Source organism: Mobula birostris, chromosome 20 (assembly GCF_030028105.1).
Source record: "Mobula birostris isolate sMobBir1 chromosome 20, sMobBir1.hap1, whole genome shotgun sequence".
NCBI lineage: Eukaryota > Metazoa > Chordata > Chondrichthyes > Myliobatiformes > Myliobatidae > Mobula > Mobula birostris.
In genome coordinates this window covers 20,127,950-20,152,225 of record NC_092389.1, presented here as the reverse complement: position 1 = coordinate 20,152,225, position 24,276 = coordinate 20,127,950, and the positions used below count along the sequence as shown (strand labels likewise).

The window sequence follows — 24,276 nt, the reverse complement described above, 5'->3', positions numbered from 1 at the left end:
ATTGGGTCCTGATGGACTTCATCCAAAGGTCTTAAAGAACTGGCTTGTGAAATAGCTGATGTGTGGGTTTCAATTCCATAGATGTGGGGGTGGTTTGATCAGATTACAAAAATAGCAAATGCAACTCTTAAACTTGAGGGAGACAGAAAACTGGAATCTACAGGACAGTTAGTCAAACATCTACCATAGGGAAGTTTAGAAGCTATGATTATTGTTGATGTAGCAGAGCAGTGAGAATAATTCAAGGCAAAGTCAACATGGTTTTATGAAGGGAAATCATGCTGAGACATTTGCTGGAGTTCTTTGAAGAAGTAGGATGTGCTGTGGATAAAAAGAAAGTGTTGGATATACTAAACAACAGGAATTCTGCAGATGCTGGAAATTCAAGCAACACACATCAAAGTTGCTGGTGAACGCAGCAGGCCGGGCAGCATCTCTAGGAAGAGGTACAGTTGACGTTTCAGGCCGGGACCCTTCGTCAGGACTAACTGAAGGAACAGTTAGTAAGAGATTTGAAAATGGTAGGGGGAGGGGGAGATCGAAAATGATAGGAGAAGACAGGAGGGGGAGGGATGGAGCCAAGAGCTGGACAGGTGATGGGAAAAGGGGATATGTGAGGATCATGGGAGAGGAGGCCCAGGGAGAAAGATGGGAGGGGAACCCAGAGGATGGGCAAGGGGTATAGTCAGAGGGACAGAGGGAGAAAAAGGAGAGTGAGAGAAAGAATGTGTGTATAAAAATAAATAACGGATGGGGTACGAGGGGGAGGTGGGGCATTAGCGGAAGTTAGAGAAGTCAATGTTCATGCCATCAGGTTGGAGGCTACCCAAATGGGATATAAGGTGTTGTGAGGCGACACTTCACCTGTGAATCGGCTGGGGTGATATACTGCATCCGGTGCTCCCGATGTGGCCTTCTATATATTGGTGAGACCCGACGCAGACTGGGAGATCGCTTTGCTGAACACCTACGCTCTGTCCGCCAGAGAAAGCAGGATCTCCCAGTGGCCACACATTTTAATTCCACATCCCATTCCTATTCTGACATGTCTATCCACGGCCTCCTCTACTGTAAAGATGAAGCCACACTCAGGTTGGAGGAACAACACCTTATATTCCGTTTGGGTAGCCTCCAACCTGATGGCAGCATTGACTTCTCTAACTTCCGCTAATGCCCCACCTCCCCCTCGTACCCCATCCGTTATTTATTTTTATACACACATTCTTTCTCTCACTCTCCTTTTTCTCCCTCTGTCCCTCTGGCTATACCCCTTGCCCATCCTCTGGGTTCCCCCGCCCTTGTCTTTCTCCCTGGGCCTCCTGTCCCATGATCCTCTCATATTCCCCTCTGCCCATCACCTGTCCAGCTCTTGGCTCCATCCCTTCCCCTCCCGTCTTCTTCTATCATTTTGGATCTCCCCCTCGCCCTCCCACTTTCAAATCTCTTACTAACTCTTCCTTCGGTTAGTCCTGACAAAGGGTCTTGGCCCGAAACGTCGACTGTACCTCTTCCTAGAGATGCTGCCTGGCCTGCTGCGTTCACCAGCAACTTTGATGTGTGCTGTTGGATATACTACACTTAGGGCTCCAGATAACATTTGATAAGGTGCTACATCAAAGGTTATTGTAGAATATCAAAGTTTGCGATGAAGGTGGTAACATAGTCAAGCAGAAGAATGTCTGGTGATTAGGAAACAGAGGGTAAGAATAAATGCGTATATTTCCAGTTGGCTTGTTGTAATGAGTAATGTACTATATAGATTGATCTGGGGATCTCAGGCTTTTGCAGCTTACATGAATGACTCGGATGAAGACACCAAAGGTATGATTGCTAAGTTTTCTGATGATAGAAAAATAAGTGGGAATGCAAGTTGTGAAGAGAAGATAAGGAAACTACAAAGACTATATATATAAAATGAATTGACAAAGATCTGGAAAATGAAGTATAATGCAGGAAAATGTGAATTTGTACATTTTGGCAGGATGTATTTTTTAAAATCCTTATCTAAATGGGGAGAGATTGTAGAGATCAGAGATGCAGATGGATACCTTAGTGCACGGTTTATTTGTAAGAGCAGGTAGTCATGATTTGTGGAGGACAATTAAATACCAAAGAGAAGAAAGAGGCTCCAAGAATGTCCTCATCCTCTACAATGGCAGCGCTCAGCACATAAGTATGAGAGACAAGGCTGAAGCACCTTCGCGCCTCCCTGAGATCCATACATTTGGAGAGATTTAGTCTTCAGTCAGTTCAATTCATTCCATCTGAGAATACTGAGAAATTGTCAGGCTTGCACAGGCAGGCACCAGCTAACATAAGTCACCTGACACTTGTTTCCAACTCCTCATCACCTGCAGCCTATTTAAACCTAGCTTTCATCCACAGTCCTTGTTCACTCATCGAACCAACCAACCTCACCCAGTTCCTCCTAGCCTTCACTTACTATGTTACCTGTGGTGTTTAGCACCTGTTCTGTCTTGTTTTGTGGCCTCTCATGACTTGTTAATTTGTAGTTTATTATTAAAGTTATTGCTCATTGCTAAATCGTCTCCACTGCTCTGCTTTTGGGTCAAGCTTCCTCTGCATTTCCTGACAGAGATGGCGAGAGCACGAAGTCTATAGGGCCAGATAACATTTATGTCAGCAGTGCTGAAGACCTGTGCTCCAGAATTAGCTGTGCATCTAACTAATTGTAACTCTGGTATCAACTTGACAGTGTGGAAACTTTCCAGGCATGTCCGTTCAACTAAAGCAGAATAAATCAGCTCTGGTTAATTACCACCCAATCAGTTTCTTCCCAAATGTCAGCAGCACGTTGGTAGCTGTCACTAACAGCACTATCACTAACTATTCACAAACAACCTGCTCACCAATACCCATTTTGCATTTCTCCAGGACCTCCCAGCTCTAGATGTGATTACAACCTTGGTTCAAACATGGACTAAAGAGTAAATTCCTGAGGTAAGATGCGAGTGCCTGCCTTGGAGATCAAGTTAACGTTTTACTGACCATAATACCATGAGGAATATCTTTCAGTAGTTCATATCTCACTCTCAGGGTTCAATCACCCCAGCCTCAAGGTATCACTACAGGTCTTCTTCAGGATTGTGCCAAGGCCCAACATCTTCAGCTATTTCATCAATGACTTCTTCCATCAGAAGGCCAGAAGTGGGGATGTTTGCGGATAATTGTACAAACGTTTGTACGATATTTAATTCAGGTTACAACTCTTCAGTAAATGAGGAAGCTCATGCAATAAGACCTAGACAACATTCAGGTATGAGCTGATCAGTGGGCTGCTTACGCCATGAAAGTGCCAGGCAATGTCTATCAACAACAACAGCGAATCTAACTATCATACTTGATGTTTAATAGCGTTGCCATTGCTGAGTCCCGTACTCTCAACACCCTGAGGGTTGCCATTGACCTGAAATTCAGCTGAACCAGCCATATTAATACTATGGCTACAAAAGCAAGTCACTAACTGTATATCCTGCAGTAATCAATTCTATAGATGCCCCAAAGCCTTGCCACTATCTACAGGTCAGAACCATGATGGAAGACTTTCCACTTGCCTGGATGAGTTCAGTACCAACTACTCTCAAGGAGTTTGACAATGTTCAAAGTGAAGATACTCATTCAACTGTCACTTCATCAAACACCCTAAATATTCCTTCCTTCCACAAAGAGTCCAATGCGTACCATCTATGAAACGCATTTTAGTTACTCATCTTGGCCATTCTCAACACCTGCCAAACATGTGATCTTTGCCACCAAGAAAGACAAAGGCAGTGGGCAAATGGAAGCTCCAGCAATTACAGGTTCCCCTCCAGCTTGCATAGTAATCTGGTTCAGAAGTACACTCAGCTTTCACTTTAACTACAAACCTCCTGTACCTAATAAAGTGGCCACTGAGTGTATGTTTGTGGTCTTCTGCAGCTGCAGACCATCCACTTCAAGGTTTGACATGATATGCATTCAGAGATGCTGTTCTGCACACCACTGTTGTAACACGTGGTTATTTGAGTTGCTGTTGCCTTTCTGTCAGCTTGAACCAGTCTGGCCATTCTCTTCTGACCTCTCTCATCAACAAAGCACTTTCACCCACAGAAATGCCACTTACTGGATGCTTTTTTGTTTTTGCACCATTCTCTGTAAACTCTAGAGACTGTTGTGCATGAAAATCCCAGGAGATCAGCAGTTTCTGGGATACTCAAACTTCACTGTCTGGCACCAATTAATCACTCCACAGTCAAAGTCACTTAGACCACATTCCTTCCCCATTCTGATGTTTCACCTGAACAGCAACTGAACCTCTTGACCATGTCTGCACGCTCTTATGCATTGAGTTACTGCCACATGATTGGCTGATTATATATTTGCATTATTGTGCAGGTGTACAGGTATACCTAATAAAGTGGCCACTCTGCGCATATCATAGTTCTTTCATTATCATCAATCTGAATCCAGAAGCTCTATACCCAACAGCATGCATCTTCACCACAAGGACTACAACAACTCAAGACATTGGCTTACTGCCATATAATGTGTCTATATTGGGTGTACCTATAGCTGGGGAAGTGATGACCTCCCCTCCTTCGACTGTTTGAGGTAACACTTTTTTTTCTTACTTCTCTTCTAATATTTGTATATTTATTTATCTGTGCACTTGTAATGCTACTGTGACACTGTAATTTCCTTTGGGATCAAGAAAGTAACTATCTATCCATATTCTTATAAGCAATGCGAATTGGTCTGTAAATCTGGCTTTGCCAATGTTGCCAGAAAATTAGTTTTAAAAAAAACTATATTTTGTGTTCAAGTAAAACAAGTAACTAGGAAAGCTGACAGAGAGTTATCATTTATTGGTAAGGAAGTGAATATCAAAGTTGGGAGGTTATGCCTTACTTATTAAGGGTATTGATGAGTTCCCATCTACATAGAACATGGAAATCTACAGCACAATTACAGGCCCTTCGGCCTATGGTATTGTGCCGACCATGTAATCTACTCTAGAAACTGCTTAGAATTACCCTGACACACGGCTGTCTATTTTTCTAAGCTCCATGTACCTACCTAAGAGTCTCTTAAAAGACCCTATTGTATCCGCCACCAACACCGTCGCCAGCAGTGCATTCCATGCACCCGCCATTCTCTGTGTGGAAAACTTACCCCTGACATCCCCTCAGTACCATCCTCTGGACTGCCATGCACAGCATTGGTCTCCCTTTTTAAGAAAGATGTTGATGCATAATTGTTTTCAAAATTTACAAAAATAAATAAAAATTTTAAAAATCTGCAGAGGTTGAAAATCAGAAATAAAAACAGAAAATACAGGAAATATTCAGCAAATCAGGCAGCATTCTGGAGAAAGGGAGTGCAGATGATTCAAGTCAATGATATTTCATCAAAATTGGAAAAAAAATTAAAATAAAAACTGTTTTAAGTTGCAGAGAGGGGGATGTGTGGAAAGATCAAAGGGAATGGATATGATAGGGTGAAGATCAAGATTGTCCAGGACACAACGTTTTTGGAGACATTGAACTCAGAAATGAATGAGATATTAGAGAGAGGTGGTGTTGAACTGCTGGCAATCTCAAACTGCCACCCTTCATTGACCATCATTGTGCTGAATGGGACAGCTTCAGACAAGGATCACAGTTGTACAATTGTGCACACATCCATTCTTTCATGATGGGCCACTAAATAATGATGAAGATCGCAAACGCAGGCTTATTTTTAGTCTTCTTTTCTCCATCTCACAGTGTAATTAATCCTACCCAATAATGCATGCATAATTTTGATTAAATTTTTTTTAATATATCCACTCTGGCATCATTGAAGACAAGAGCCATATATTTAACAGGCATATACTTTATATTGTCTTAATGCATGCTGTCAGCAATAAGTTTTATGGTAAACAAATATAAGCATTATAATTTAGAAATGCTAGAAAGTTGGGAATTAATATGAAAGTGAAATCTGCATACAATGCTACAGTAAATCAAAGGCTTTATTCAAGACTTTGCTCATTCTATGATTTTGGTAATGTCCCTGTTCATGATTTTAAATTTCAGAAGAAAGGGGAATGATAGCGAAACCTTTTTAGTCAAAGAATGCTTCGGTGTAGTGGTGAGTAGTGTCTTAGGTGCAGGGGATTGTGCTGTCATATTGTTTTGAATGAAAATAAGGAATAGCAGAGTAATGAAGACATGGAGGGAAGGGACTACAGGCCCCAAATTGTTGTTTGTTAATATGACAAAGCAAAATGGGAAAATATCAAAGACTTGGAAGAAGGGAACTGCAATTACCATAGGTAATTCTAATCTACATTTTCATTAAATTTAATCAAACATGTAAAGTGTGAAATAAGAATTAATGGAGTGCACCAGGATCTTTTTCTAGAATAACACATTACAGAACCACCCAAGTAAAGGCTATGTTATATCAGGTCATATGTAATGAGGTAGGATTAAAAAAAGATCCAGTAGTTAAGGATCCTCAAGGGAATAATAATCCCAGCAAGGTAGCATTTCAGATTTAGAATGGTAATGAACATCCCAGTGTCCTCAAGATAAACAGGGGTGAAGCATACAGGAAAAGTTGTCTTGAATGGGTTGGGAAAATAAGCTAAAGGAAATGTCATTAGATTTAAGCAGTTCTAAGCAATAAGCTTCTTTTTAAGCAATATTTAAGCAGTTATTTCATAATGCACATAAGAAATTTATCCTGGTCAAGAAGAGGTATTTAGTGAGAACGTCAACCATCCATGGTTAACAAAGGAGGTCAAGGGAAAAATAAACTAGAGCATAGAAAATGATGAAAGCTCAGTGAATTGTTCAGAAACCAGTACGAAAGTGCTAATAAGGGGAGAGAAAATTGAGTAGAAAAATCAACTGGCAAGTAATATCAAAACAAATAGTAAGCAGCAAGAACAGAAAGGGCTTGTTTCAAGTAAGAGGGAAGAAGTTGTAACATTCACGAGGGATGAGGTACTGGAAATACAATTCACCAGGACCTGAAGGGCTATATCCAAAGACATCTCTGTAGAAATCACAGAACCATTGGTTGAAGTTTTTCAAATCTCACTAAGTTTCAGATATACCAGCAGATTGGAAATGCCCTTGTTAAAGAAGGAAGGAAGCCAAAAAGTGAGATACCAACCCAATAAGCTTAACTTCTATTGTTGGAAAGTTTACAATCAAGAAAAAAATAGATAGTCTTTTAAAATGCTAAATGCAATCACGTGAAGTCAGCATGATTTTATGTAAGATAAACTACATGTGACAAATTTGCAGTAGTTCTTTGAAGCTGTAACAAAAATCAATATAAGGGAAGCTGGAGATACAGTGTATTTGGATTTTGATATCTGATATTTTATAAAGTGATACGTAAAAGGCTGGTGCACAAGGTAAGAGTTCTTGGTATTGTGGCAAATGTGTTAACATGGAATGATTTTTGTTTACTTTACCTAGAAGATGCATAGAATTAATCTGTTTTTCAGACTGAAATGATGTAACTAGTGGAGTACCATAATGATCAGTCCTTAGCTCTCAGACATTTACTATCTATATGAATGATTTGGAGGATTAATTAATTAATTAATGGTATTTATTTATTTATTTATTTATTTAAAGATACAGCGCAGAACAGGCTCTTGTGGCCCAACAAATTGCAACCTCCAGCAACCCACCTATTTAACCCTAGCCTTATCACAGGACAACTTACAATGACCAATTAACCTGCTAAATGGTACTTCTTTGGACTGTGGGAGAAAACTGGAGCACCCGAAGGAAACCCACACACTCACAGGAAGGACATACAAACTCCTTACAGACAGCACCAGCATTGAACTTCGAACTCTGGAACGCCCAAACTGTAATAGTGATATGCTAACCACTATGCTACAGTGGTGCCCTAGGAGAAGGTGGATAGGTGTAAGTATCCAAAAATACTGATGCCAGCAATCTGCAACAGGATATCAATGAATGGAGTGAGTGAGTAAAAATTTGACAAATGGAGTTTAAGTCTAGAAAATTTGGGATCAAGCACTTTTGAGAGGAAGAATTAAAAGCCTGACAATGGAAAGAAAATGCAAATGAAGGAAATGCAGAGGGAACTAAAACAGAATTTTAGCATGAAGATGTAGCAATAAAAGAAGAAGTCAAAAGGCATTTTGTCCTTTATTGTGAGGGGATTGTGGATTTAAAGTAAATAGGTATTGATGTAATTGTACAGGATGTTGGTGAAGGCATGCCTGGAGTATGTTCTGGTCCACTTATACTTGCACTTAAAGCAGTCTCGAAAAGATCCAACTGGATAATTCCTAGGATGAAAAAGTTATCCTGACATGAATGGCTAAAGTAGTTAGACCTGGAGTTTATAAGAATGAAGAGCGATCTTACTCAGGCTTAAAAAAGAACCTGAGGAGATACTTGTTGAGAAGTTTCCACTATGTTGAATGAAGGCACATAGTTACAATATAAAGAGCAGTCATATAAAACTGAGGTTTATAGGAATACAAAAGAGTGGTGAAACTCTGAAATTCTCTACCCTAGAGAACAGAACAGGGGTTAAGGCCTGGGACAGATCAGCCATAATCAGCCTAGGAAGACACAGTAGGTTTGAGGAGCCAGCTAGCCTAAGCCTGCTCCTATTTTCTTGTGTGACACCTTTCACTATTACATCCAGATTGATAAACCATCAATGTTTCAATGGTTTGGACTGGACGCCTTCTTAGAGAGGAAAGGAACAGGATTTGATAATTCAAAAAGTTACTAACACTGGAAGTTCATTTTACACCCACCACAACACTGAATCTGACTAATAAATGGTAGCTAGGGGCTAAGAGGATGCTGTCACCCACAGGGATTTGTTAGAGATTAATCTTCAGAGTTTGAAACACATGGAAGCCAGCTGTTGAACAGTTTAAATGTTCAGGGAATATAGGGAAAAAGAGTTCTGAACTATTGCCAGACAATAACAATAGAGGTTCAGTTTCTCAAGTGTTACCAAACCTTTCGTTTCATGTAACCATCTTGTTTTGGAAATTTCTAAAATTGCTGATCATTTATCACTATACTAATCAATATCTCGAATACCAGTGATAACTTATTGCATGGAAGATAACTGAATCTAAATACATTTTAATGTACATTATTTCAAGAAGCATATGGGTCATAATTACACTTGAAAAATAACCAAAAAAACTTCTGTAACACCCAGTTCATATTTTTACTGCTATGTTGTAGGTATTTCATTTTAGCAGCTCTGTAGGAGCAGTCTGTTCTGCTTTCAGCCTGTTTGAGTTATTGTTGAAGATAAGGTATCCTGGGGAAATTGCGTCATCTAATTAGGATGGTGGAACTGGGAAGTTTTGTGAGGGACACTAATGTTGGTCTTGGTGTTTTTTTTTTGTTCGGTAGGAGATGAAGAGAGAAGACAGAAGATACTGGAGAAAACGAGTCGTAGGATTCAACCCGGTGGGGGACTGTGATTCAATGGAGCAAGGTGCTGGGGTCCACTGAGGGTCACTAAATATGTGTAACTTCTGGAAGAGTTGAACTCTAACTTGTGCACATTTGACCATTTAATTTTAATGGGCCTTTTCTGTTTTTTTTTTTATTTCTTTAGTAACCCTTTAGCTAAGTTAAGGTTCATAAATACTAGCAGCTGGCAGCCATGGATCCCAGGGGATCATGGGTTTGCACCTCTGGTAGACTGTGTCCTTTCCAGGGTGCGAGCCAGGACGGGAAGGTTTGAAGAACCGGCTGTTGCCCATGCAGTGGGTTTTCCCTGTCCACGTCACTGATGTAGCCCAAGGGAAGGGCAATTGCCGATACAGCTTGACACCCATGTCGTCGCAGAGGTTGCCAGAGTGAACTTGTAAACAACATCAAACTGCCTTAGGGATCCCAGCTCTGGATTTCTTCCTCGGGGTTTACTCCCGAAGCCTTTCCCATGGGCGGGTATGGCGGCAAGGCAGCGGAGGTTTAAAATCAGAGTCTTCTTTCTCCTAGGTGGGCTGCCATCCAGGTGCTTGAGCCCCACCTGCCCAAAGCAACTGGTTTTGAGGCGCCAGTGGTCTGCCTTTGCCCCTTCTCTTGTCAGTAGAAACAGTTCTGCCGGGCCTAGTAGCTAAGCCACACGTGAAGGCCAAGAGTTGGACTTGGTTATCAGAGGCTGTTAGAGTCCCACGCCCCACCCTGGGCTATGACAACCTTAGAAACCAATTATAAATATAATTCCCTTAAATGTATGCAGTGTACTGTCTGTTATTTCTTGGCACTGAGTGGTAACAGGGTAGCAAATTACACAGCATCCACACAAACCGGGGTTTGGGGTGGGACAAGCTGTCTCAATCTCACGGGTTTGGCGGGACTTGAGAGTGTCTTCCCTCTACTTATGCAGCCAAGGAAGCGAGTGGGGTTTCACTACATTGCCTAGAAATTGAATTTCTTACTTATTTGATGGGCTGAATGTATAAGAGTCCCTTTGTATAGACAAATTGCACACAAAAATTAAAAAGAAATGAGAGTGGATATTGGACCGCTAGAAAATGAGGCAGGAGAAATAATAACGGGGGACAAGAAGATGGCTGATGAACTAAATGAGTATTTTGTGTCAGTCTTCACTGTGGAAGACACGAGCAGTATGCCTGATATTGTAGTGTGTGAAGAAAGAGAAGTGGGTGCAGTTGCTGTTACAAGAGAGAAGGTGCTCAAAAAGCTGAAAGACCTCAAGGTACATAAGTCACCCCAGGGTTCTGAAAGAGGTAGCATTAGAGATTGTGGTGGCATTAGAAATTATCTTTCAAAAATCATTGGACTCCGGCATGGTGCCATAGGACTGGAAAATTGCAGATGTTACTCCACTCTTTAAGAAAGGAAGAAGGCAGCAGAAAGGAAATTATAAACCAGTTAGCCTGACCTCAGTAGTTGGGAAGATGTTAGAGTCAATTGTTAAGTACTGGACATGTTAGAGTCAATTGGAGTACTTGGTGACACAGTACAAGATAGTACAAAGTCAGCATGGTTTCCTTAAGGGAAAATCCTGCCTGACGACCCTGTTGGAATTCTTTGAGGAGATTACAAGTAGGATAGATAAAGGAGATGCCATAGATGTTGTATATTTGGACTTTCAGAAGGCCTTTGACAAGGTGCCACACAGGAGGCTGCTTACCCATGGTATTACAGGAAGGTTACAAACATGGTTAGAGCATTAGCTGATTGGTAGGAGGCAGTGAATGGGAATAAAAGGATCCTTTTCTGGTTGGCTGCCAGTGACTAGTGGTGTTCCGCAGGAGTCAGTGTTGGGACCGCTTCTTTTTATGCTGTATATCAATGATTTAGACGATGGAATAGATGGCTTTGTTGCCAAGTTTGCAGATGATATGAAGATTGATGGAGGGGCAGGTAGTTTTAAGGAAACAGGTAGGATGCAGAAAGACTTAGACAGATTAGGAAAATGGGCAGAAAAGTGGCAAATGAAATACAATGTTGGCAAATACATGGTCATGCACTTTGGTAGTAGAAATAAGTGTGCGGACTATTTTCTAAGTGGGGAGAAAATCCAGGAATCTGAGATGCAGAGGGACTTGGGAGTCCTTGTACAGAACACCCTGAAGGTTAACTTGCAGGTTGAGTCAGTGGTGCGGAAGGCAATTGCCATGTTAGCATTCATTTCAAGAGGTTGAGAATACAAGAGCAGGGATGTGATGCTGAGGCTTTATAAGGCATTGGTGAGGCCCTACCTTGAGTATTGTGAACATTTTTGTCCCCTCATCTTAGAAAAGATGTATTGGCATTGGAGAGGGTCCAGAGGAGGTTCACAAGGATGATGCCAGGAATGAAAAGTTTATCATACGAGGAACGTTTGATGGCTCTGGGTCTTTACTCACTGGAGTTCAGAAGGATGAAGGGGGAATCTCATTGAAACATTTTGAATGTTGAAAGGTCTAGCAGAGTAGATGTGGAAAGGATGTTTCCCATGGTGGGAGAGTCCAGGACAAGAAGGCATAGCCTCAAGATAGAGAGGCACCCTTTCAAAACAGAGATGTGGAGAAATTTCTTTAGCCAAAGGGTGGAGAATTTGTGGAATTTGTTGCCACATACGGTTGTGAAGGCCAGGTCATTGGGTGTATTTAAGGCAGAGATTGATAGGTTCTTGAATCGACATGGCATTAAAGGTTATGGGGAGAAGACTGGGAACTGGAGTTGAGGAGGAGATAGCAAAAAAGGATCAGCCATGACTGAATGACGGAGCAGACTCGATGGGCCAGATGGCCTAATTCTGCTCCTATATGTTATGGTCTAAAAATTGTTCTCCACATGTTTTAGTAAGATAGGAGCCATTTCCAGCGGAGGTCCTATCTATAGCAAAATTGGACTGAGAACTCTGGGCATGAATCACTTGTGTATAACTAATGTTTTCTAGCACTTGACACAAATATGATGACAATGTGTAAAATGCTGATCTCTGTTTGATTGATAAAAAAATAGAGGCTAGTCCAGAGTCCTGCTTTCAATTAAAGGGCCTCAGCCAGAACACCGTTCTTTAATTGCCTGCTTGTAGATTTGAGTTTTCAGTGTTCCGTCTATTTGCTGCATCATTCCTGGTCCTTGTTGCAAACCTCCAGAGTCATGTGCAACAGTCCCTGCCTCAACAGTAAGCCTTTGCCACACAGAGAATGTGAAATGGTACTCAGTTTGTGTGGGGTTGGGGTGGTGACTGCACTCTATTGCACCCTCCCAATTTCCTCTCCATAAATGGCATCCTCGTAAATTGTGAGGAAAGTTCTTTAAGACAATTACTCACTCCCGACTCTTTCTCTTGGCAAAGACTGACATCTGTTTTAACACTTCCGTGATGGCATTGGGTTTGCTGATCACAAAGTTCTAAACTCAAAGAAAGACCTTAAGCACTATTGGATATAAATAGCCACAAGTACTCTCACTAAAGGTAAATTATACTGTAAGTATTCAATTTTCAAAGACTAGTTCACATCCCTCTTTATTCTCCACAGGAAGTTTAGCTGCCAATACCACTATTCAAATGGTGGATCACCTCTCCCTACCAAAGTGAAGATACTTCCGGCTAACAAAGTAATTTAAAACAGAGTTCATTTATTTTCAGTGATACACATTTAAATCTACACGACACTCCTAGAACACATTTATAGAAGATTTCTATCTTAAACATTTCCAAATTACAAACCAATTTTCAAAAACAAAGCATTTCTAACACACAAAGCAGTTCTAAAACATGAATCACAAATCATTTTCCAAAACACTGGTACAATTCCTATAAACAAAAACAACATACCAATGATGCAGACAAATGTGTTGTCCGTCTGTCATAGAAAATAAAGCTAGAGGAATAGATTTTAGTTCACCCCACGTTCTTCTATGTTTCTTCTTGATATTCCTTACGCTATTCATAATGAGCCTGAAATTCTCTCTACATTTATACACTTTATTTCACACACATGTGATATTTCCTTAGATATCCTTTTAAAGCAAGTGCTTTAAAAACATCTTTGGAGACATAGACCTCAGCTTAATGTTCACAGTTCACAATTTAATTATGTAAATGCTGTGTAACTAACTTCATTGAGTACACAAAACCTTATAACTATAAAAACATTAGTTATTTAATATATAAAATTATATTATCCATCTGTTTTGCAAGCTTCCTTAAACTAAACAACTTAAGGGTCAGCTTGTCTGTTTGAAACAGCCCAAATGAAGCAATCCATTATCTTATACTGCACTCTTAAGCAATAATAGAGCAGGTGCAGTGAGCTCGCATCTTACTTCTCACAGATAGAGCATCTGTGCTATAATCAGAGCTTGTTTTCAAAGCAGTTTTTTTTAACTTCAAGCTGATTACTGCTTTCCATTGACATTTTAAGAACTGAAGACTTATGTCCTTTTACAAACAGAAACTAAAGAAACTGTCAGTTGGAAGTTTGCTTGTGTTTGATCTTGCAAGTGGCTGATACTGTGTATAAAAAGTTGAGATTAGCAAACAACCAAGGGGCCCACTGGCCAAGAAGTGAATATCTATCACACTTCAGTCAGAATAGAACCACATATAACTGTAAAGTTTACCAATTTAATACTTGTTGGTACTCTTCCCATTGGGTGTTAAAACTAAAGGCATCAGCAATGAAGTTCAATTTCTAAGCAAAACTCTCAACTGGCTTAAGAAGCTGTTTTTATTCCTATTTTCCACCCTTTAGAGAACACTAATCTTGAACATGTTCATCCTAATGGTAATCACATTATTTCATTTCCCATCAGAATGAATTTAGTGAATATTGAATAAATCACTACAGTAACCTACAGTCCAATTGTCAACAGGGTGAGTTGATCAGAGAATATGTTTGCAGCCTGCATTGCAATTTTGCTGGCCTTTGGTCGGTGGAGAACACGGCAGCTGTGTACTTGAATTTGGTGGCATATTTCCCACATTCTTCACAGATCCTCAAATTCAATTTTTATTTTCTTCACACGCAACATGGCAGGACCTTCTGTGCAAAACTACCATCGTACGAGAATGAGTGGATGCTTGCGGACGGGTGGGGGAGGTAATAGGTGCGCTGGTGCAAACCAGCACAGATTTGCCCATAAATCTACTGAGATTGAAGTGGCAGCTAAAAATGCTGCACTTTTAACATAGCTGCTTGTCAGAAGTAACAACATTGTGAATGTCTTTGCCATTCAAATATTTTCAAAAAACATGACATACCTTTAAATATTAATGAAATTTTCAAATCTTTTTTTTTCATTCCAAACCAACAAGCCCACAAAGATTCATTACATCTGGGTGTCCAATTAACCTACAAACCCTATATGTCCTTGGAATGTGTGAGGAAACTGGAACACCAGGAGAAAACCTATTAGATTACAAGGAGGACATACAAACTCCTTACAGACAATGGTGGAATTGAACCCAGATTGCTGGTGAAATAATAGCATTAAATGAACTGCTACGCTACCATGCCACCCTTGAAATGAATTAGAAAGATTAAGAAAGAATTAAAACATGTCATTTGAAAACGTTATAGTAACTCGTAATATTTCCCATCTTCCCCCTCACCTGGCCTCACCTATCATCTGCCAGTTTGTACTCTTCCCCCTCCTCCCTCCACCTTATTCTGGCTTCTACACCTTCCTTTCCAGTCCTGACGAGGGGTCACATCCCAAAATGTCGACTGTTTATTTCTCTCCACAGATGCTGGCTGACCAGCTGAGTTCCTCCAGCATCGTGTGTGTTTTGCTCAAGATTTCCAGCATCTGCAGAACCTTTTGTGCCTCCATTTATGAAAGGGCCCTCTGCATTTAATTTAATCTACTGCATGTTTTTGTGTGGATTCCCCAATGTGAGTGCTGGAGAAACGATATAACTGCGAGCTCTGTTGCTGGACTTTCACTCCAATGTACTGTACGAGTAACACACGACTGCTGGTACCTTAGCACTTCCTTACAAAAAGAAGGAAGCTGTTCAGTCCGTCTGACTGATGCTAATTCCTGAAGCATACCTATTACGTGCAAATACCTATCACTGTTCATGTTTGTATGTGTATATGTATGCAAGAATGTTGTGGAAATCTGAAATTTGCATATATTACCTTGGTAGGTAAGAAAAAAGAGAATACCAAGGCAATTTATACATATTCTAGGAGCTAGAGAGTAACAAGGGAAAGGATAGATCCACTCAAGGACAAAGGCAGAAGTTTGTGCAGGGAGTCAGAGGAAGTGGATGAGATTCTTAAAGAGTACATTGCAGTGGTATTCAGCTAGGAGAAAGATCAGATGAAAGTGAGATTAGAGATAGGTAGTTTAATATTCCAGGATGTGTTGATATTAAGAAGGAGGAAGTATTTGGTGTGTTGATAAACATTAAGATCCTCAATTCATGAGATCTATCCCAGGCTTCTGAGGAGAATAATGGAGGAGATATCTGGGGCCTTGACAGAGATCCTTGTATCCTCTTTTGCCAGGGGCCAGTAATATAATGCTGGAGAATAGTCAATACATTTCTTTTGTTTAGGGAGGGCAATCCTTATCTCACTGGTACACAAAATATTAGAGGAAGTTTTTAAGGATAGGATTTACTTCCATTTAGCAAAACATGATCTTATGAGGGATAGTCAGCATGGCTTTGTGCAGGGTAAGTCCTGTCTCACAAATTTGATTAAGAATTTTGAGGAATTGACAAAGATGAATAGAGAGATTAGGGCAGTAGGTGTTGTTTACATAGACTTTAGTAAAGCATTTGTCAAGGTTGGTCATGGTAGGCTGGTCCAGAACATGGGGCCCACAGTATGTTACTGAATAGGATCCAAAATTGGTTTGGCAATAGAAGACAGATGGTAGTAATGGAGAGGGGTTTTTCTTACTGGAGGTCTGTGACCAATAGTTTTCCACAAGGATCATTGCTGGGGCTGGTCTTGTTTGTAATATATAATACTGCTTTGGATGAAAATGCGGTTGATCTGTTGAGTACATTTTCAAATGACATCAAAATGAGTGGTGTTGTGGATAGTGAGGAAACTTGTCAAAAGATACAATAGGATATAGATCAAATTTGGGGAGAGGAGAGGGAGATAGAGTTTAGTTCAGACAACTATGAGATGTGCATTTTGGAGGTAGAATGAAGAGAAAAATAGACAGTAAATAGCAGGACTCTCTGGAGCATTGATGTTCAGGGGGATGCAAGATAAATAGTTCCCTGAAAGTGGCTACAGAAGCAGATAGAGTAAAGAAGGCATATTGTATGCTTTCCTTTATTGATCCAGGCATTGGGTATAAAAGTCAAGAAGTCATAATGCAACTGTATAGAACTAAAATGAGATCAACATTTGGAGTATTGTGTGCAATTCCTATTGCCACACTCTAGGAAGGATGTGGAGGCTGTAGAAATGGTGCAGAAATGGTTCACCAGCATGTTTCCTGGATTGGCGTGTATTAGCCATAAGGAGAGATCAGACAAACTTTGATTGCTTTATCTGGACTGTTGGAGGCTAAGGGGTGACCTGATAAAAGTATATAAAATTTTGAAGGGGATAAATAGGGCAGATAGTCAGAATCTATTTCCCAGGACAGAACAATCAAATACTAGAGGGTAAAGGTTTAAGGGGAGAGGTTTGAAAGTTTAAAGGAAATTTTTGAGATGTTTGAGTGGTAGGGTGCTTGGATTGCACTGCCCAAGGAGGTGCTAAGAACAGATACAGTAGCAATGTTCACAATACATTTAAACAGAGACAAAACCAGGCAGGGAACAGATGAATACCGAATATTATCAAGCATATAGGATCATTTTAATTTGGCATCATGTTCAGTGCAGACATAGAGAGTTAGAAGGTTTGTTTTTGAGCCGTACTTCTCCATGTTTTATGTTCTCAATTTCTTCTGAGTTCTTCAAAATGTTTTAGGAGCAGTGTATAAATCTGTTACTTGTGAAGTTACTTGGTTCATAATATCATAGCAACATTTAACTGAAATATTTTTCAATCTGCAGCACAGCTCACTGAGGGCTTCAACTTTGTTATCACACACTTATCCTAGGATTCCTAGTGGATGTAATGGCATCATCTATTTGGGTTAATTTTGAATTATTAATACTTTTTACTGTACATCATGAAAGCAATGCACTCAAAGTATTGGAGGAACTCAGCAGGTCTGGCAGCATCTATGAAGGGACATGAACAGTCAAGTACTCTCTCCCATCTTCCCACCTTCTTATACTGGCTTTTGACCCCTTCCTTTCCAGTCCTGATGAAGTGTCTCAGCCCAAAACATCAACTGCTTATTTCCAAAGTACATTGGAAACAATTTACAGTTCCCTATTAACCTTCTGTGATGCTTTTGTGATGTGGGAGAACGTTTGAGAAAGGAAGAAGGTGAAAACGCAACACAGATTGCACTTGGAATGAGAATATGAACTTGGTGCAGCACAACATGAGCTAAACCAAAAATAATGTATTGGAATTATTGCCAGGATCCCCTTTGTTGGCTTGAATTTGTATAATGGGCACCTAAGATGAGTAATGTGTTCTGACTTCCTTGCTTGCTCCCTGATAAACCTGAAGTCCATGTCCTCATTTGTGGTGTATAATTTTTGCTGACCTGTGTAAGCTCTCAGTTAATGTGAAACTTGGTTGTAAAATTGCTCTTGTTGTTTTCAAACCCCTCATACTTGTTCTCATGTATGCTCTTCCAGACTCACAATGAACTGAGATATCTGTACTTTTAAAAGTTGCTGGTGAACGCAGCAGGCCAGGCCTAGAGATGCTGCCTGGCCTGCTGCGTTCACCAGCAACTTTTATGTGTGTTGCTTGAATTTCCAGCATCTGCAGAATTCCTGTTGTTTATCTGTACTCTTCTGATTTGTGTCACTTGTCCATCCTTATTCGATCATCCTATTGTTGGATTCTTTGACTGAGGCTTAAAATGGAATTTTCTTTAGGATCCTTTTTGCCTCTCCCCCTTTCTTTCCTTATTTACAGTGCCCTTGACTACTACCTATTCTTTGACCAGATCCTTCAAGATATTGATGAGAATAGAATTTTGTGTTATTTGATAACATGTCTGTATTATGTTTCAGGATAGTTTACTATTGCCCTTTAAGACTGTTATAATACAATTGTGACCTTTATGGATATGTTGGAAAATGTTAGCATATTATTTTCATAGATATATCAAAAATTCGTTCTTTGCTTCATTGAGGAAGGTGTTCTCAATAGCTAAAATTTGTTAAATATTCCCTGAGGATTTATCTGATAAACAGCCCTTTTAAATTTTTCATTCAAAAAGGAAGGTCTATCCAATGTTTCTCTTTCATTTGCTTGTAAGACACTTATAGCACTGTTGTATTGAAGTGGAAGATTTTATTTTTACTTTACTGTTGTTATATGTTGAACCTCATGAGCATTGATTTGTTTGGCTTTGATGAGTTATGCAAACTTTCCCTTTTAATACACAGGCAGATTTACTATCAAATTAAAAAGTGTTGTTGATCTAAAACAATTCATTAAAGCTTTAAGAGGAAGGAATGGGATAATACTTCTTTGGTGTTTCAGGATGACTGCGTACACAGAATTGTCTGCCTCGGATATGGGTAACTGCCTCTTTTACTTGTTGGGGTGTTGGTTGAGGAAGAAGCAATTGTGTTGCTTTTAAATTTGTTTGCAAGTTTTCAAGCCTTGATTGTTGCTAACCCTTTGCCACGACAACCAAGAACTGGGGATATGGGCCAGCGGAGAGCTCTCAGCTATTCAGTTGGCCGGGACCCAGCGGAGACTTGCATCCAGCGCTACAGCCAACCAATCAGAATGAGTTCGACCAATATAGACATAATCACTCAATTGTGTACCAAGAACGTCACCTCAACTGGTGATGAAACGTTTGCGACCTAACCTTCAGGCTCAGCGAACAACCCTACAAACAAATCTTTACCAGTTTAATGTTTTAAATACTGTTAGGCTTGAAAAAAAAAAGATCCTGCAGATCTTCTCTGCTTGAACTTGTTCACTATGTTCCTAATACTATACTCTCTGCTTTCCCCTTTTCATTTTATTGCTGTTGCTCATTTTCCTTGCCTGACATTATTGGACTAATCTCAGTCCCAGGTGAGACAGGATTACAGGTATTTCAATCAAAGTTGCCCTCAACTGTGCCATGAGCATCCTGGCTTGATATTATTTAAATAGTGCAGCTTCAGTGGAGCCTGTTTTATTGAAACTGGCACCCTGGGAATGACTGCAATGTTTTAAAACATTTGAATCCTTGGCTTCTGCAATTAACCTCTATTCTGTAACCTTAGCCTGTGAAGAAGCTTGTCACCCAGTACCTATTCCACAGCAAGTTCTGTAACCAAATCATGTCCCAGCTGACAGGAATGCCAAGCTTAAAATTATAATTCTCCTGTTTGGTATTTTGTGGTGTTGCACCTACCTCTCTTGGTGACTTCTTCTGACTTAGTGGTATTTAGAGTTTTTATTCTCCTTCAGTAGCCTCTTGTAGATTTCCTCTCTTTGTCCCACTCTGACTGCCTATGTGTACAGCTACCAAGATCTCACTTTCTATGATTCTCTCATAAGCACAGTTGGCTTAACAGTTTCTTTGTCAACACAACCTGTGTATTCACATTTTAAATAAGTTTTCCTCATCCCTGCCAGTATCCCATTTGGTGAAGTGGATCACATTGTTTGATTTGGTCTCTGAAGCGTATTTTGGTCTTTTTCTACTTTGATGTTTTGGTACAAATGTAAATACTTGTTTCTGTGCTCTTAATATTCTTCTCATTCACAAAGTAATCAAGACTGATAATCAAATATATGAATTAAAATGCTTGAATATTGCCTAACTAATGCTAACTGGTTGGTTCCCATCTCCTATTTAAGTTAATTATTTGTGCTGGCAGTCATATGATCTGTATATTACTTGTTTCTTCCTGCCTTTCTTCACAACAGAAGTTAAAAAGTTAAGTACATTTTCTCAGAATATCAATGTTCCTGGAATAAAATGTATATCAGAGATACTTAAAACATTCCCTTCTGTATACTGCAGAATTTCACATTTCATCCTTGATCTTCTCTGAAAGAAAGAATGGCTCATATTTGAATATAGTACTCAACTGAAAATTATACAGGTATAAAACACAAGTATTCTGCTCCACCATTCATTCGGTTCATGGTTAATCTTCAACTTTCAGAATATATTCCTGCCCTATCCACATATCCCCTGCAATTTTCTTGATATTCGGTAATCTATTAATCTGTGTTTCAATGAACTTAACAACACAGCTCGCCTTGCTTCCTGGGGAGAGAATTCAAAGATTCACCCCCTGCATGCAAAAATGTATCTTGCTGTCTATTGTAAACAACCAGAGCTTATTCTGAGACTATGAGCTGTGGTTCTGGTCTTCTCAGCTGGGGAGGGTAGAGTTGGGCTGGTGATAAGCATTATTCTTACATCCAGCCTGTGGAGCCATTTAGAAATTTTGTAACTCTGGAGAATACCTACCTAGCCTCTCTCCTTCTGGCATATCTATCATCTGAAACGAGCTTAGTGAATCTTTGTTCCACTCCTCCAATGACAAATATATCCTTTATAGATAAGATCAGAAATGTGCACACTACTCCAGGTGTGGTTTCACCAAGCCCTTACACAATTGTGGTAAGACATCTTCCGTATTCTCTGAATGCACTACCCTCCACTTTCTCCACACCAGTACCAACCTTACCATCAAGCCTGCAGACAAAGGGGGTTCTGTTGTAGTGTGGTACATTGACCTCTACTTTGCTGAGGCCAGGCAGCAGCTCTCAAATACCTACCTACCCCTCAAAAAAGGCCCCACTCCAGACCATCAGAAAACTGTCCCCAACACCATCACTGACCTCATCCATTATGGAGAACTCCCATCCACTGCCAGCAAGCTCATAGTTCCCTTACCCTACACTGCTTGCTCCCACCTCCTACCCAAGATCCACAAACCGGACAGTCCGGGTAGGCTTATTGCCTCTGACTGCTCCGTCCCCACTGAACTTGTGTCCTCATATCTCGATTCCATTCCATCCCCCTTGGTTCGGTCCCTTCCCACCTACATCTGCAACATTTCTCATGCCCTTGATCTCCTCAGTCTTACTATTCTCTGGCCCTGACTGCCTCATCTTCACCATGGACGTTCAATACCTATATACTTCTAACTGCTAACAAGCAGGCCTCAAAACCCTCCGCTTCCTTCTTGACAAAATAACCAACCAATTCCCCTCCACCAGCATCCTCCTCCTAAGTTTGGCAGAAGCTGGTCTTCAACCTAAACAATTTTTCCTTCGACTCTTCTCTCTTTCTTCAGACTCAAGAGGTAGCCGTAGGCACCCACGTGGGCCCCAGCAATGCCTGCCTCTTCATTGGCTTTGTGGAACAGTCCATGTTCAAAGCCTTTCCTGGCAATTCTCTGCAGCTCTTGTTCCGCTACATTGATGACTGGATTGGGGCTGCTTCATGCAACCATACTGAGCTCATCAATTCCATCAATTTTGCCCCTAACTTTGTCCCTGCCCTGAAATTCACTTAGGGCATTTCTGACCATTCCCTCCTCTTTCTCAATCCCTCTGTTTCGATCTCTGGAGAAAAACTATCAACCGTCATCTTTTATAAACCTACTGATTCCTATGGTTATCTCAACTTAAACACAAAATACACCTCATATACCGTCTAGGTAGTCTCCAGCCACAGAATTCTCCAACTTCCGGTAATTCCCTCCCCCTCCCTTCCCCTCTCCCTATTTCACTCTGCCCCTCCCCCAGCTGCCAATCACCTCCCTCATGGTTCCGCCTCCTTCTACTACCCATTGTGTTTTCCCCTATTCCTTCTTCACCTTTCCTGTCTATCCCCTCCCTGCTCCCCTCCCCCACCCCTTTATCTTTCCCCTTACTGGTCTTTCACCTGGAACCTACCAGCCTTCTCCTTCCCACCCTCTCCCCACCTTCTTTATAGGGCCTCTGCCCCTTCCCCCTACAGTCTTGACGAAGGGATCTGGCCCGAAACGTCGACTGATCGTTTCCACGGATGCTGCCCAACCTGCTGAATTCCTCCAGCATGTTGTGAGCGTTATCTCAACTTTATCTCTTCCAACCCTATCTCCTGTAAAAATGCTATTCTCTTTTCTCAGTTTCTTTGCCTCCCCCACATCTGTTCCCAGGACATGGCTTTCCATTCCAAAATATCAGAGATATCCTATGTCTTCAAAGAATGGGGTTTCCCTCACTCTACTATTGGTGATGCCCTCACCCGCATCTCCTCCATTTCCCGTACATCCACACTCAGACCAGTGATAGTTAACATTGATAGGGTTCGTCTTGTCCTTACCCAACACCCCATGTGCCTCTGCAATCCAACACGTTATCCTCTGCAACTTTCCGGTATCTTCAAAGGGATCCTACCACCAAACATACTTTTGCCTCCCTGCCCCCCTCTAATTTCCACAGGGACCACTCCCTCTGTGATTCCCTTGTTTCCCTCCCAGCACTTATTCCTGCAAACGGCCTAAATGCTACACCTGCCCATACACCTCCTCCCCCACCACCACCCAGTCCTTCCAGGTGAGGCAAAACTTCAACTGTGAAGCTGCTGGGCTCGTCTCTTGTGTCCGGTGCTCCCGATGCAGCCTCCCCTACATTGGTAAGACTTGTCATAAATTGGGGGACCACCTTGTCAAGCACCTCTGTGCAGTTCACGGCCTCCTCTTATGCCATGATGAGGCCACCCTCAGGGTGGGGGAGCAACACCTTCTATTCCGTATGGGTAGCCTCCAACCTGATAGCATGAATATCGATTTCCCCTTCCAGTTAAAAAAATTTCCCCACCCCATTCCACACTCTGACTTTTTACCTCTTCTCACTTGCCTATTACTCCCTCCCCTCCACCCCCCCCGGTCACCTCCTTCTTCCCTTTCTCTATGGCCTACTCTTCTCTCCTATCAGGTTGAATATAAGGTGTTGCACCTCAGCTCTGAGGGTGGCCTCAATTTGGCGCAAGAGGAGGCCATGGACTGCATGTCGGAATGGGAGTGGAAGTGGGAGTTAAAATGTTTGGCCACCGGCAAGTTCAGCTTTTGGTGGATGGAATGGAGGTGCTTGATGAAGCGGTCCCTCAATTTACGATGCGTCTCACCAATGTAGAGGAGGCTGCATTGAGAGCACCAGACAAAATAGACAACCCACAAATGTCCAGGAAATGGAAGAGATGTGAGTGATGGCAGCATCAATAGTGGAGGGAGGGAAACCCCATTCTTTGATAAATGCGAACAACACTGACGTCCTGGAAATGAAAGCCAATCCTGGGAACAGATGCAGTGGAAGTGAAGGACCTGAGAAAATGGAATAGCATTTTTTCACATGAGATAGTGGGAAGAGTTATCGTCAAGATAACCGTGTGAATCGGTAGGTTTATAAAAGATGTTGATTGACAGTTTGTCTCTCAGGATGGAGACAGAGAGATCAAAAAAGGGGAGGGAGGTGTCAGATGGTCCAAGTGTACTTAAGGGCAGAGTGGAAGTTAGAAGCAAAGTTGATGAAATTGACATGGGTGCACGAAGCAGCACCAATGCAATCATTAATGCAGCAGAGGAAGAGTTGGGAAGCAGTGCAAGGGAAAGCTTGGAACATGGGCTGTTCTACAGAGCCAATGAAGAGGAAGCATAGCTGGAGCCCATGCGGTTGCCATGGTTACCCCTCAAGTCTCAAGAAAGTGGGAGGGGCCAAAG

At 41.2% G+C, this 24,276-nt stretch overlaps 3 long non-coding RNA genes across 5 annotated transcripts in view; 1 reads left to right on the top strand and 2 right to left on the bottom strand.

Annotated features, from left to right (window-relative positions):
• The window catches only part of LOC140185099 (uncharacterized), a 118,006-nt gene that overhangs the window by 43,223 nt on the left and 50,507 nt on the right, over positions 1–24,276 (bottom strand). The gene's annotated exons all lie outside the window — the stretch shown is intronic.
• Positions 1–24,276, bottom strand: part of LOC140185100 (uncharacterized) — a 73,199-nt gene that overhangs the window by 18,752 nt on the left and 30,171 nt on the right. The window lies entirely within an intron of this gene.
• LOC140185095 (uncharacterized) lies at positions 1,517–23,179 on the top strand. 2 transcript variants are annotated; one of them, XR_011882497.1, is made up of 5 exons: positions 1,517–1,821; positions 2,896–2,961; positions 7,638–7,937; positions 9,426–9,510; positions 17,527–23,179. It is a non-coding gene; the product is annotated as an uncharacterized lncRNA (long non-coding RNA). The 2 variants fall into 2 exon arrangements; XR_011882498.1 differs by lacking the exon at positions 2,896–2,961.